Source organism: Myodes glareolus, chromosome 1 (genome assembly GCF_982192425.1).
Source record: "Myodes glareolus chromosome 1, mMyoGla1.1, whole genome shotgun sequence".
Taxonomy (NCBI): domain Eukaryota; kingdom Metazoa; phylum Chordata; class Mammalia; order Rodentia; family Cricetidae; genus Myodes; species Myodes glareolus.
In genome coordinates, this window is record NC_142026.1 from 32820109 (window position 1) to 32834277 (window position 14169).

The 14169-nt window shown below is 49.4% G+C and overlaps 1 protein-coding gene across 7 annotated transcripts in view; it reads right to left on the reverse strand.

Moving 5' to 3' along the window:
• The window catches only part of Col6a3 (collagen type VI alpha 3 chain), an 81523-nt gene extending 76401 nt beyond the window's left edge, over positions 1-5122 (reverse strand). For 3 of the 7 annotated variants that reach the window (XM_085696763.2, XM_087905318.1, XM_048441805.3), the window contains exon 1: positions 4894-5118. The gene's annotated coding sequence lies outside the window, so the exon portion shown is untranslated. Of the gene's footprint in view, positions 1-4893 lie in introns of all 7 variants that reach the window. The other 4 variants (XM_048441799.3, XM_048441801.3, XM_048441802.3 and 1 more) reach the window with 4 other exon arrangements.
• Between the last annotated feature and the right edge of the window lie 9047 nt (positions 5123-14169).

Consider the following 14169-nt stretch of genomic DNA (forward strand, 5'->3'; position numbering starts at 1 on the left):
AACATAGTTGAGCACATGTCCTTGTGGTATGAGTGAGCATCCTTTGGGTATATGCTCAAGAGTGCTGTTGCTGGGTCTTGAGGTAGGTTGATTCCCAATTTTCTGAGAAACCGCCACACTAATTTCCAAAGTGGCTGTACAAGTTTGCACTCCCACCAGCCATGGGGAAGCATTCCCTTGTTCTGCATCCTCTTCAGCTTAAGTTGCCATCAGAGGTTTTGATCTTGGCCATTCTGACAGGTGTCAAGATGGTATCTCAGAATTGCTTTGATTTGCATTTCTCTGATGACTAAGGATGTCGAACATTTCTTTAAGTGTCTTCTGGCCATCTGAGATTCTTCTGTTGAGAATTCTCTGTTTAGATCTGTACGCCATTTTTTATTGGGTTATTTGGTCTTTTGATGTCAGGTTTCTTCAGTTCTTTGTATAATTTGGAGGTCAGTCCTCTGTCTCATGCACAAAGCCCATGGTACTTCTTCAGACTTCTCTACCCCCACCTACGCCTGAGTCCTGGGTGCATGCTTGGTGGAATCCAGCAGGCAGGTACAGAGCATGGGGCGGGGCTGGCATTATTACTGCTCCTCACAGTGTGGCCACACCGTTAGCCTCTCTGAGCGGTACGTCCCATGTCCCCAAAGGGTATGAAGAAAGCATTCACCAAGACAATGCTCTCTGTAAGACCTCAATAGCCAAACACAAGCCATGGATTTATCAACCTGAAGAGCGAAGCCTAGGCCTTCTTCATGTTTGTGCCCTGATCTTGAAGCTGAGCACCCTGGAGTGCAGCGAAATTGACTTACAGATCTGCCAGGGTGTTGGGGTGAGTAAACTAACAGAAGGGAGCGGTGCTCTGAGGTCGAATCTAGTGCCCCTGCCCCTCCTGGATGGTAAATCAGAGAGTCACCAATGTATTTTAATCAAAAAGTATTTCAAATGAGGTGTGTGTGTGTGTGTGTGTGTGTGTGTGAATTTCTTTCAAAGATGTTTGGGGAGAACAGCAAAGGGCAGGTTATGCACACTTTAAGGGCGTGCATAAAATCAGCAGATTTTAATAGGCCTTCCAGTGTTAAAATAAAAGCTCCCACAGTGTGTGTGCAAGCAGGCTTTACTCCCCATGCTCCCACGGAAGCTCTTGTAATTCAGGTTCAGCAAGTGTGTTTCCTTTAAAACTTTACCAATTTCCCAGTGCTTTTGAGACGGAATTGCTTAAGAGTGGCGAATGTGTTGTTTGGAAGCATAAATTTCACTTCGGAACGCTCACACATAATCAAGGAAGAAGAACGGAATTTTAAATGTGAGCCTTCACAGAGACTGTACTGAAGCAGCTGTGGGCCAATCCTAACTGCCACCCACAGCTGGGGTGTGAATTGGTTGACTCCCCACAAGCCCTGAAACCCCACCCTGGAAGCGCTGGCAATGTCCATTTTCCTGACACTCTGGGATACACCGCCCCCTAGTGAAAAGAAACTAGAATGCACCCCAAAAGCAGCTATGGGTCCACTCAGCCTTTCCAAATCCCTAAACAGGTCTGAGGTACAGCGATTGCAATTTTGAAAGCTAACATAATTAATTCCTAAAGAGTGTCTCTCTAAAAATCAGGACCTGGCAGATGCTCCCTGAGAACAAGGTATTCAGCTCTATGATCTAGATGCTAATGGTTTTTACCGAGAGTTATTTCTTGGGGTTTTAAAACCCCACTGAGCACAAAGATTTATCTAGAAGTGGAAGAACAGAGAGAAACGTCCTCATCTATCTTAACATCGTGTTTTAGAACCTAAAACAGGCCTGGAGAGATGGCTCAGCAGCTAAGAGCACTCGTTGGTCTTGCAGAGGACCTGGGTTCAGTTCCCAGCATCCATATTAGGTTGCTCACAACTGCCAGCAACCCCAGCTCCAGAGGGATCCAACGCCTCTGGCTACCGCGGGCACCTGCACTGAGTCCATGCCCACACCCTGGCACACACGCACACGTGATTAGAAATAATAAAAGAATAAATCTTAAAATATGAAGCATTTTGTGCTTTTGGTTTTCAAGGTTAGGCAGCTAACAGGACTTTTAAATGTCAGGTCACACCTCAAGTCAGTCATCAACTATTTATGCAGCCGTTGTGTGTTTTTACTGCCTGCCTGTCACCGCCAGGACACCGTGTGCAGTTCCTGTCTTTAGGTCAACTTTAGAAAAACCTTGTTGGTCCATGGCGTCTCATTTCGCCCTGGGCATCACCTGCCACCCTTCCCCCAAAAGACACCCAATTTGCAGCTTCTTCCGCAAGGACGTGATAACCATTTCACTTTTTCTTCTAACATAGTTAGCATGCTTTCAAGAACATCTCATGCAGCCGAACTGGCAACTCGCTAATGAACTTTAACTCCTCAATGTGGAATTTCACATAAAAAGCAGGTGGTGACAGAGACGGCTGCTCTGCTTTAGCCTCGCTTTCTCCAAGACACCAAATGTTTGGAGAAGGCCAGGAAGCCAGGGAACCCTGGATGGTAAACACTTCTACCCAGTTTCAGGGAGGGAGGTGGTCTCAGGAGGAGATCGAGTCCTTCAGCATTGGGGTCTGTAGGTTCCACTCCGAAACCAAGGTCAGAGTTCACAGCCTCGGGAGCCAATCGAATAAAGGAATTTCTCCCACTTTATGGGCAGCGCGAGATTTCATTGTGCTGTATGAACTCATAAAATACACTTACAGTGTTGCCACCCGATAAAGCTAAGCACGGGCACGCAGGCAATGCTCGCTCAGAACCATGCTGATCTTGACTCGGATACACCATTAAGGTCCTAGGCTTGAGGGTCTCCCCCAGAATGGGGTGTGGTACACACCTCCAATGTAGGATACACGCTTAGGCCAAGGATACCTCAGCCACCCCCTGGGAAGGTACTGCAGCCACACCCTCTAATTCCCAGACTGGAAAAATCCAGGAGAGCCACTCCATGCCACCCATCCTGCCCATCTTCCCCACCCAGAGTCTGCTGAAAGACTTTTCACTGCTGTGAGAAAGGAAAAGGAAGAATTCCCTTTGTGGGACTACGAAGTTTTTGCCTAATCAAAGACACCCAGACATGGGATCACTATTCCCAATCTTAAGTTTCTCTATAAGACATTCTACACCCGCCCCCTATTCCCTCACCCTCAGTAGAAGCCCACACCAGAATGGAGCAAAACTCAGGCTATCACTGCGAGCCCTCCATGCCCTCGAGGTGGCCTCGATGTTAGCCAGTCCCACACTAAAATCCCTATGCCAGTGCCAAGCCCTCCTCCCTGAGGTGAGCCTCTCCTCTTTTCCCGTGATTTGTGTATCCTGATGAAGACAAAGTCAACTGCCCTACTCCTTTGAACAGAACGTGACAGGGGACAGTCTCCTCTGAGTGTCTGAGTGTCTGGGATAATCTGTCGGCCTATCCCACATGTAGGTACAAATTCATCAGGGTACCCCACTGCTGGGACCCTCAGCCCCATGGCTCCAGCCATGCATGGGAAAAGAAGCTGCTGGAAGTCCAGCCTCTCAGGTGGACCCTGGTAAGTTGGTTGGCACCTGAGAGCCTCTCCCTCCTTCCTCACCTATAAAGCCAAGGGGTGACTGCACTGGAAGCTTCCAGCCCGAAATCACCCAGGAGAGCCGTCAAAAAAGCTCAGCGCTGGCAGCTACAGCGACCAGCTGGCTCTACACTGCTTAATTAAGAGCAAGATTTTAAAGGCTTTTCCAAAGTTCAGCTTCTTGATGGAACTTCAGAATTGTGTCCCCCTGAGAAGTTGGGAACCATCTTCAGGTGCCATGAGCACCCTTGACGCCCTCAGATCCTGGGGCTTTTGTCTGGGCTCAGCTATGGGAAGGAAGACAAATGGCCCCCTGTAGGGTATACAGTACCCCCTTGTGCTCATAACAGCTTTTTCTCGGGGTCCAGACCAGTCACGCGTTTGCCTGACTTTTATGAAATTCCTTTTTCTTTAACCACTGCCCAGTACTCCAATGAACCCTTCCCCATGGCCCCACCCTTGCATTGATCCTATAGTAGCTTGAAATAGGTCCCCAAACAGGCTGGCAACTGTCCATGAACACTTTCTATCCTCAGTGACAGAGGACCAGAGCCCCACCCAGTATCCTCATGGCCAGGGAATAGCCCTTGGGCCTCCCAACTTGGCACAGGCCTCCCATCTGGAGAACTCAAGCCAAGACAGCCCTGAGCCTTGTCTTATCCACTGGGAAAGGTGCCCCTAGCAGCACATTCTTCCTCCTTTAGGCCCAAAGTTCCCTTAAGTACCCCCAAAGGACAGCTCCTGCAACAGTGACTTCAGGTTCCTGAAAAGATGAAGCCCTGATGGTCGTGGCTGAGTAGTTCTGGTCCAGCCCTGAGCCAGGGCACAAGTATCTCTCCAGACTCAGAAGCCATCAGTTTGCCTAACCAGCCTCCCCACAGCAGAACCACTTAGGAGTGAAGTCCTACCCGTGACCCTTGGAGAACCCAGAGGGAGAGGGATCCTAGGGAGATCCTAGGGGTCCACAGGTTGCCCCCATGCACTCATCGGATGCCTTTGCAAACAAAGCAGATTCCAGCTGGCCTGGGGAAGGAGGGATGATTTTCTACAAACCAGCAGGCAGACAGCAGCCCAGTCGGGGGTGCACAGGGTGCAAGCAGGAACACACAGAACACTCCCAGCAGCAGCAAACCTAGATACAGCTGGGCAGCCGTGACCTCCGGCAGGTTAAAGAAGCCTAGTGACCACACTGGAAAGAAGTTCAGTGTCTAGAAGAAGGTGGTCTCTTCTAGAAACCTGCACAAAAAACCTGACTGACAGGGTGCCCATAGGAGCCATTAACTTTTGTGTCTGGTTGAAGTGTTTCTTTCATGCCACAGGGGAAAAAAAAAAAAAACAAAATCACACTTACCCTGAGCAAACCTGAAGACGCGTGTCCCTGGGCTTCTAGACTCGGTCACGCTTCACCAGAACACATATTTCCCTCTCACTGAATCTCCCTTTCTTCCCGCAACCCTTCCCACCAAGAGAAGGAGGCTCCAGGATCGGAGGACGCGGTCTCTGCTTGCAGTCCTTGCTGGAGCCTGGAGCCTGAAGAACTGAGCAGCCTTTGGTGAAAGACTGAATTCCAAACTGGACAGGGTCCAGGGGTACAGTCAGGGCTTCCTCCTGCTCCTCCTCTCCCTCCCACCTCCTTCTCCCTCCTCCCCGTCTTCTCCTCCTCCTCCTCCTTCTCCTTCCTTCCTCCAGACCCCCTCTTCTCCCCTCCCTGCTGTAGGACGGACCCAAACTGTAAATGAAAACCAGACCCTGGGCTCTGTTGCTTCTGGCCTGCTCTGGAAGTTGATGTCACCTCTGAGGGCCGTCTTTGCCCTGCAAGCCTTTAGCTGGACTCCTGCAAACTCCAACTCAAAGAGAGAGAGAGAGAGAGAGAGAGAGAGAGAGAGAGAGAGAGAGAGAGAGAGAGACCGTGATCTAGAAGGAATTATAATTTTCAATCAAATAAATGTTGCTGATGCGAAAATAAAGTGTGGTAAAGATGGGAACCTAAAGGGCTGGAGACACAGCTTAGTCCTTAAGTTTTCTCACACTGCAACCCTTTAATACAGTTCCTCATGCTGTGGTGACCCCCACCCATACAATTATTTTCGTTGATACTTCATATCTGCATTTTGTCACTGTTACGAATTTTAATGTAAATATCTGATATGCAGGCTATCTGATATGCAACCCCAGAGGGCTGTGATCCACAGGTTGAGAACCACAGGAGCTGGTAAACTGTTTGATGCCTGAGTATGAGGACTTGGATCCTGACCCCAAAACACATATTAAGAGGAGAAAAAAAAGTCAGTGATGGTCCATGCTTGTCATCCCATCACTGGGGAGGCAGAGACAGGCAGATCCCTGGGTCTCACGGACCAGAAGATCTGGTCAAATCAACAAGCCCCAAGTCAGGGAGACCCTGTCTGTAATAGTAATAGTATTAGTAATAGGAAGAAGAAGGAGGAGGAGGAGAAGGAGGAGGAGGAGGAGAAGGAGGAAGAGGAGGAGGAGGAAGAGGAAGAGGAAGAGGAAGAGGAAGAGGAAGAAGAAGAAGAAGAAGAAGAAGAAGAAGAAGAAGAAGAAGAAGAAGAAGAAGAAGAAGAAGAAGAAGAAGAAAAGAAGATGGAGGAAGGAGCTGGAGAGACGAGTCAGAGACTAACAGCACTAACTGCTCTTGCAGAAGACGCAGGTTCAGTTCCCAGACCCCCATGGCAGCTCACAACCATCCAGTTTCAGGGGATCTGACACCCCGTTGTGACTCCCTGGGCACCAGGCACACACGTGATACACAGATAGAAATGCATGCAAAACACTTATCCATATAAAATAAAGATACAGTCAACATAAACTCACCTCAATAACTTTAAAGAGTAATAATAAATTGACCACTTCTGCCCATCACCTTTCAGGCCTGGCCTCTGGCAGGAAAAGGAATGCGTTTTGGAATTTCTCCGTGGGTATCCATGGTTTCCCACCACCATCTGAAAGGAAAACAGGAAATGCAATCTCCCCCCTCCACCCTCACCACACCCTCCCATTTCTTCTTGAAGTTTCTAAACTGAGACCGCTGTTAATAATCTCTCTTTTCAAATATCAAACCCAGCAATTAGCGTCGTCTCCTTGGCTTGCCGCTAACCAGAGCTCCGATGCCAGGACGAGAGGCAAGAGGGAGAGAGAGCTCTATACATAATGATTCTGATTGTGAGTCTTGGCCTCCTCCTCAGAGGCACACTGGGATGGGGGTAGTGGGATGGGGGTGGTTCTCTGGCCCGGACTCTTCGGAAAGCTCTCCAGTCAGACCATGAGTGTCTATAGAACTTTGTGCTTTTTTCAAAGCACTTAAAAGTACATCTCGACTCATTCTCTCTCTTGCAAATCTCGAGGACTTCCCCCACCTGAAGCCCTTTCAAATATAGTGCGCGAAGAGGAGGACAGCGCATGCGCACTTCGATGGCCGAGAAGAACACGGGTTCCAGCGTTTGTCGCTTGCTCTCCACCTTACTTCCTGGAGAAAGGTCTCTCACTGAACTTGAAGCTCGGCTGTCAGTCACAAAGCCCCAGCAATCCTGCCTCCCCCGCACTGTACCGGGCTGAGGTTACAGGGGCACACTTGGCCACCCTGAGCCTCTTAAGTGGGTCCTGGGTATTCGAACTCAGGTCCTCATGTTTGCTTGCTTAGAAAGTGCTCTCAGCCACTCCGCGGTCTCTCCGGACCCCATGATAGCTTGGGTTAGGTGAAATTATGCTCCTGTGTCACTGGTGAGTAAAGCCATATTCCAGGAGGACATGTGACATTATTATGATCCCCACTGAGTTAGTCGCAGAGCCCAGGTCAGAGGTCCAACTTTGGATAGATAGCCCTACGCTTCTCACCACTCAGCCATCGGGTGGTCCATGTGAAAAGTTAGAAATCACAAAACACCGGGAGACATCTGAAGAGCGTGTTTTACTAGGAGATCCCATCAATGCCATGTACAGAAAAGTGAAATCATTAACTCTTTCCATATGTTACTACCTTCCAGTAGAGGGGAGAAAAGGAGGCAGCACCCCAGAAAGAAAGTTCAGCCTGCAGCTCCATGGACTCCTGATGCTCTGAAAAGTGGGCCGCTATGCTACTGGGATCTGATGGGAACTCACTCATTGGGTGTGGCGTGGGTGGGTAGTGGGGATGAAGACTTGAACTGGGGCTTTCCTCACCCACCTCCTTTAAGTGAAACAGGAGCAGAGGGTCTAGGCGTAAAAGCCACAATACCTACATGGCACGGGGATCCAGCGTTCCCTGCATATACCCTAATCCTTTCTTCACCCTGCAGGCATATATCCTGCCCCCCCTAAACACCAAGGTGCTTGCTGCCTGGTTGGGATGCAAGGTCTGCACTAGGAAGAACTATCTGCCCAAGGCTGATGCAAAAGACAACTTTTAACAACAACATACGTCCCAAGCAGCTCATTCCACCGAGGTTAACTGAGCCCAGGACTTTGCACAAGATCATGGTGTGGGAGAATTATCTGTACTCTGTCAATCATATTTTAATAAAACGCTGATTGGCCAGGCAGGAAGTATAGGCGGGAAAGCCAGGCAGGAAGTAGGGGTGGAGCAAAGAGACTGGGAGTATTCTGGAAGCAGAAGCTCCCTCTGCCACTCCTGCGCAGACCACCGAAGAGGCAGCATGTAACTTGCCCAGCTGAGAAAGGTACAGAGCCATGTGGCTAATGTAGATGAGGATAATGGGGTAACATAAGTTATAAGAACTAATAAGAAACCTGACCTAATGGGCCAATCAGTTTATAATCTTATGGAGTCCTGTGTGTAATTTTCTCTGGGGCTTGTGGGCTGTGGGGTACTGGGCGGGACAGATACCCCAACAAGTCGGCCTTCATGTTACAAGATCACACACGGGGTTCTCTCTGTCAAGTCCAAATGCAACCATGCTTTTTCAAAATACCTACTCATTTAATCTCATTGAAATGGCAAGGGTGGGTGCTGAACGAGGTGTAACCAGGATTAAAGAAGCAAGTGCCTCTGATCAGCAAAGAGTTATGCTCTTTGTCCTGTAATGGTTGCCATGATGGACCCTCTTCCACACCTCCTGTGATTACAGAAGTTTCTGGAACCTGGTGACAGCCCATGGCAAATCCCCCTTGTTCTGGCTAGGAGATCCCAGTTCTATGTCTTTCTCACTCAACAATCAATAATTGCTACTTGGTCCCAGGTTGTTGCCTTTTCTGAGCCCGATAAAAAAAGAGTTAACATGTCCATCTCCTGCATTCCCTTGTGCTCTGGAGCGGGATGGGGGTTAGGTACACCTTGGAGCACTGTGATGGCTGTACAGAAGGTGGACAGGGGGCACCAGAGCCTTTACTCTGGCTGACCTTTCCATAGGCCAGCCTCATTTAGAAGATGCTGTGGGTCCTCCCAGAGCCTCATGTGGGAAGTCCTTCTGTATAAGTGTTGCTTTTAATGATTAATGAATAAAGAAGCTGCTTTCAGTCAATGGCTTAACAGGATATAGCCAGGCTGGAAAAGATATATAGAGAGAGTAGGCAGAGTCAGGGGAAGTCATGTAGCAGCCACCAGAGAAAGACACGCCAGGACCTTGCCGGTAAGCCACAGCCATGTGAAGATACACAGATTAATAGAAATGGGTTAATTTAAGAGATAAGAGTTAGCCAGAAATACACTTGCGCTGTTGGCCAAACAGTATTGCAATTAATATAGATTTCTGTGTGATTATTTTGGGAGTCTGGGAGGCCGGGAAACAAACAAGCAGCCTCCACCAACAGGGGTCCTCCATACGGAAGACAGTGGCTACTGGTTTGTTCCCATGCTTTCAGGAGCCAGTGCCTGTGGATTCTGGGAGCTGCACATTCTGAATACAGTGGGCCTTGTAGTCAGAGTGCTAGAAAGACCCGCAGCAACCAGAGCCCTGTCTAAACGCTCCTGATCTGCGTCATTTGCAGTTTGACAAGGGGCATGGCTCCCTCACTGAAGCTACCATACACAGTAGTGTTGGTGGAGAGTCATTTCCGCCCTCACTTCCCGTTTCATAGGGCTCTGTCTCTCCTTGGCTTCTCTGGTCTGAATGTCTGTCTGCGCCCAAGTGGTGGACTCACCACTCCCCAGGCTATGTTGTGTATGCCATGGGCTTATCAAGTCAGCCTTAAAACAGTACCAATGGCAAAACTGCCCTTGAGAGGCTGAGAACCTGTTGTTACTCAGTGCTTGAGTCTGGGTGCCTCCTGCGCAGTCAGGCAACCCCTCAATGCCTGTCTCTCGTTGGTTGACAACTAGTTTTGACTCAGTCCACGCAGCTGGGTACCTCGGCAGTCCCAATCTAATATCAGAAGCCAGGAAGTTTCCCAGAGAGCCACGGGTCCCTAAGTCACAAGGAAACCTTGACCATTGGTTCTGCTATCAGCAAAGGACTTAGTGGCAGCAACAACAGGGTGAATGAACACTGCTGCAGATGTAGGGGAAGCAATCACCAGGCAAGATGGGCTTCCCTCTACCATCCCCATGATCTGAACTGATTCCAGAAGGTGCCCCCTGACAATTAAGGTGGGCCTCCCTGCATTCAAAACAAAATCAAGACACTTCTTCATGTGAGACTCCCTAGTCAAGTGACTCTAGCTTGTGGAAAGGTGACATTATAACCCCCCGTAACAAAGACCTTTTGGAGGTTTAGACCATGAGCGTAGAGCCCTCATTGAAAGCACTGTCCTTGGGCTGGAAGCAGATCTTGCCAAACATCAAGGCTGTTGGTGCTTTGCTCTTGAGTGTCTGTCCCGAGAACTGTGGAGGTGGGGACTTCTGCCACTGTGAGTTGAGCCCATCCCCAATGAGAGTGTTAGCAAAGTCAACTGCCACCCATTGGCAAGATCACACAGCAAGCTAACATAGGAGTCTCCAGGATTACCCAACAACTCGGATCAATAATCTTCAAGGGAGCCAGACACGAACCCTACAGCCACGGTAACAGACCCCTGAAATCCACCACAGGAGCCGTGAGAAGACCCGAAGCTCAGAAAGATGTGAACCTCAGCCATCAGGTAGATGCCAACCTACTGACCCCAAGTAGAGGACCCAGCCAAGCCACACCCAAACTCCTGACCAGGATACCAATGCACGTACTGTGGGACAACATGTTGCGCAGCCCTCGATGACTAAGGCAGGGTTGACCTTGGCTCTCTTGGGATGGCCCACATCCAGGACCAGCTTATGTGGGCACAACCCTCTAGACCATTACCCTGGGCCAGACAACTTCTAATCATGACTCACACTCCAAACTCCCATAGGATTCCATACCCCATTCCCCACAGCCTGGATCCCCATGGGACCCACCCAGCCCACATACTAAACTCCCATGGTTACCCTCAAGAACAAGCCTGACTCCTGAGGCTCTCCTCAGTCCACACTCTGAACTCCCATGGGATCTCCTCAGGCCTGTTCTGATCCCTCCTCAGCCCACACAGTGGCCACCCACCCCTCTCTGTCTTCACACAAAATTCACTCAAGAATGCATGCACTTCCCAGGGATCTCCTCAGTCACACCCTGACTTCTTGTCCTTCCCTTGGTCTCCTTCACCCACCCTCATGAGGTGGGCACTCTCCCTCAGCAATCACTTGCGCAAGGGCACCCTGCTTCAAGGGCATTTGTACATAGATACACCATCTTGGAGAAGCAAAAATGCCTCCCTCTGGGCGTTAAGAGACAGTCTCAGGCTGTGGGAGTAGGACTTAGCACCCCAGGCCCTCCCCTGGCTTCTGGGAGATGGCAGAAGCCGTAATGGTTGGGTGAACATCCCAAATCCATATTCCAGCACCCAGCAGCCGCTGGAGGGTGCTGCCCTCCACCTCCTCAGACCTGGTTGGCAACTGTGCTGTATGTTCCTAAATATCAATCTTGTTTCCGATTTTCCGAAGTGTAGCAGAGGCTAGTGCTGGGGTTCCTGGGAAGTGCCACTGGAGGGCTGACTCAAGGCCTCTCCCCTGAGCTTCCCAATCGACTCCATGCATGAACCAAGTGACGCTCATCCACCGTGTCCAGTTCAGTCTACTTCCTGCCAGGAACCTGACAGAGGCAGGTGAGTGGCAGCCACTCCCAAGGCTCTTCTGGTCCTTTCAGTCTCTGCTGCCCCTCTCTGTTCATTCCTGTTTTAAGGCACGCTTGCAGGAGGAGTTATCGAATTAGAGATAGGCCAGGACTCTGCTCTGCTACACACGCAATGCTGTTCTAGCAGCATTGAATGTAGCAATCAGTTGGCCTCTCCCTTTAAGCCCCTGAAACACAGAAGGCGTAAAGGGAGCCTTGCTGGCGGCAGTCAACAGCCTCTGCTGGCTCTGTGCCTCAGCCAGCTCCTTCCCACCATCTCCTTTTATCGAAAGAACTCTGTCCTCTTCCTGCAGAGCCTCCCAGGGCTACCACCCGGAGGTTCAGGATGAATGCGACGGGTCAGAGCCTCAGGGTTCCACCTGGCACTCAGCTCCTCCCCAGCCCTCAGTGATGTGATTCCCAGAGCTGTCTGTCTGCTGCCCTCTGGAGGAAGCCAGCCTGAGAGCAAAGAGCAGGTGGGGGACAGAATGCATAGCCTTCCTGAGTCCAGACATCAGTGACAGACCTGCCCCAGAGTCTGGTCTTACTTTCATCTCAAGCCTGCCTTATATATCGGTCAAAAAAAAATAAATAAGCAGGGGGGTATTTATTGTCAAATTAGGTTCCTTACACAGCCAAATATGCCCACACGATGCACTCATAAAACTTTGTCAAAGATGACAAACTATAAAACGTGTCCTGGGCAAGCAGGCCATTGAGGCCAGTACAATATTCTCTTTATAGTTCCATACCACCTTCTACAAGTGTCCCATAAAACATTCTTCTACGCAAAATAGACATGTCACTGACATGAACACCCCAAAGGTAAACCGAATGCCAAGATGTCCCCGCCACAACATCAACCCGAGACCCAGGAAGACCTGGAGCCTGTGTTAGTATGTACATCAGAGTTTCATTTCTGTGACAAAGTACCTCAGAAAAGCAAAGGGGGAAGTACTTGGTGTCAGTTCCGGAAGTGATGGCCCATGGCCAGCTGGCTGCTTTGCGGCTCTACTAAGGCTGAAGGGCACTGTGGGGTGGAGCTGCCCACCTCGATGAGCTCGTGATGGCCAGAGAGCAGGGAACACGTGACAGAAAAGCACATGGAGGGCGCACATGCCTGTGCAGCATGCCCCAGGGACTCACCTCTTCCAACTAGTCATCAATGAGTTAATAATCCTCAAGTGAAGGTAAGAGTGCCCTCATGATCCAATCACTTCCAGATCACCTCCCCAAACCTCCCTCACTGGAACAAAGCCTTCCATACACGGGTTCATTGGAGAACAAGGCACATCCCACTCATAATATGCCGTTATAATCAACCTTTGACCTGAAGATTGTGGAAAAAACAAAACAAATATTTTTTTCAAAGAAAAATAATGTCTGGGGACTTCTAGGTTTTTCTCGAATCGGTAACTTGGGGAGGGGAATCTTTAACTCCGCCTCTGGGGAGATAGGAAGCCTGTGTGAACCAGAGAGTGCCACATCAGCCCTGAGCCGGCTCTAGGAAAATTTTGCAAGATCACCCAGTTAAAAATATAACAGTCTTCCTAGAAGTCTGGGAAGCCATAAACCAGGTCTAACGCTGATTAATTTTAAGGCTGTCACAAGCCTGGATGTGAGAGGAGCCAAGAAGCCTTCTGCAGTTGATTGGAATTCAAAGATTTTAGCGAAGATGTGTTTGGTTTTATAATTATAGGACTACATGAAAATTCCGATTTGACTCTTTGCTTTTTTTCAGTTTGAAATGTAAACTGCCATTTGTAAAAAGTAGGTGGATCCAGTCTCTCTTTAGTAATCTGTCTTAGTTAGGGTTTCTATTGCTGCGGCAAAACACCATGACCAAAAAGCAAGTTGGGAGGGAGGAAAGAATTTATTTGGCTTATGTGAAGGAAGTCAGGATAGGAACTCAAGTAGGGCTGCAGCTTGAAGGCAGGAGTTGATGCAGAGGTCATAGATGGGTGCTGCTTACTGGCTTGCTCCCCATGGCTTGCTCAGCCTGCTTTCTTATAGAACCCAGGGCCACCAGCACGGGGGTGGCACCATCAACCAGGGGCTGGGCCCTCCCCCATTGATCACTAACTGAGAAAATGCCTTATAGTTGGATCTCATGGAGGTATTTCCTCACCTGAGGCTCCTTCCTCTCTGATGACTCTGGCTTGTGTCAGGTTGACACAAAACCAGCCAGGACATAATCTTGGGTAGAGATTTTGTTCTTTGTGCTTAGAATTGTCCTTACTGCAATTTCATGGTCATCTCAGCTCCTGCTTCCAGTGAACAAACGTGTCCTTGGGGACTCTGCGTGGAGTCTGAGGACCAGGAGGTGGTACCCAGACAAATCTCCATGGAGATTCCCATCCAGGATCTATACTGATGTTACTTGACGGGAACTCCAGAAAGGCCAGCACCCCTGCTTGGGAATGCCTGAAGTGGGCATCTGCAGTTACATCTTGGAGAAATAAGGGTTGTGAATGCTGTGACCTTAGAGAGACTTGAGAACTAGAAATTATATTTGAGGAGACAAAGTACAGGTTCTCAGCAATAAGGAGTTT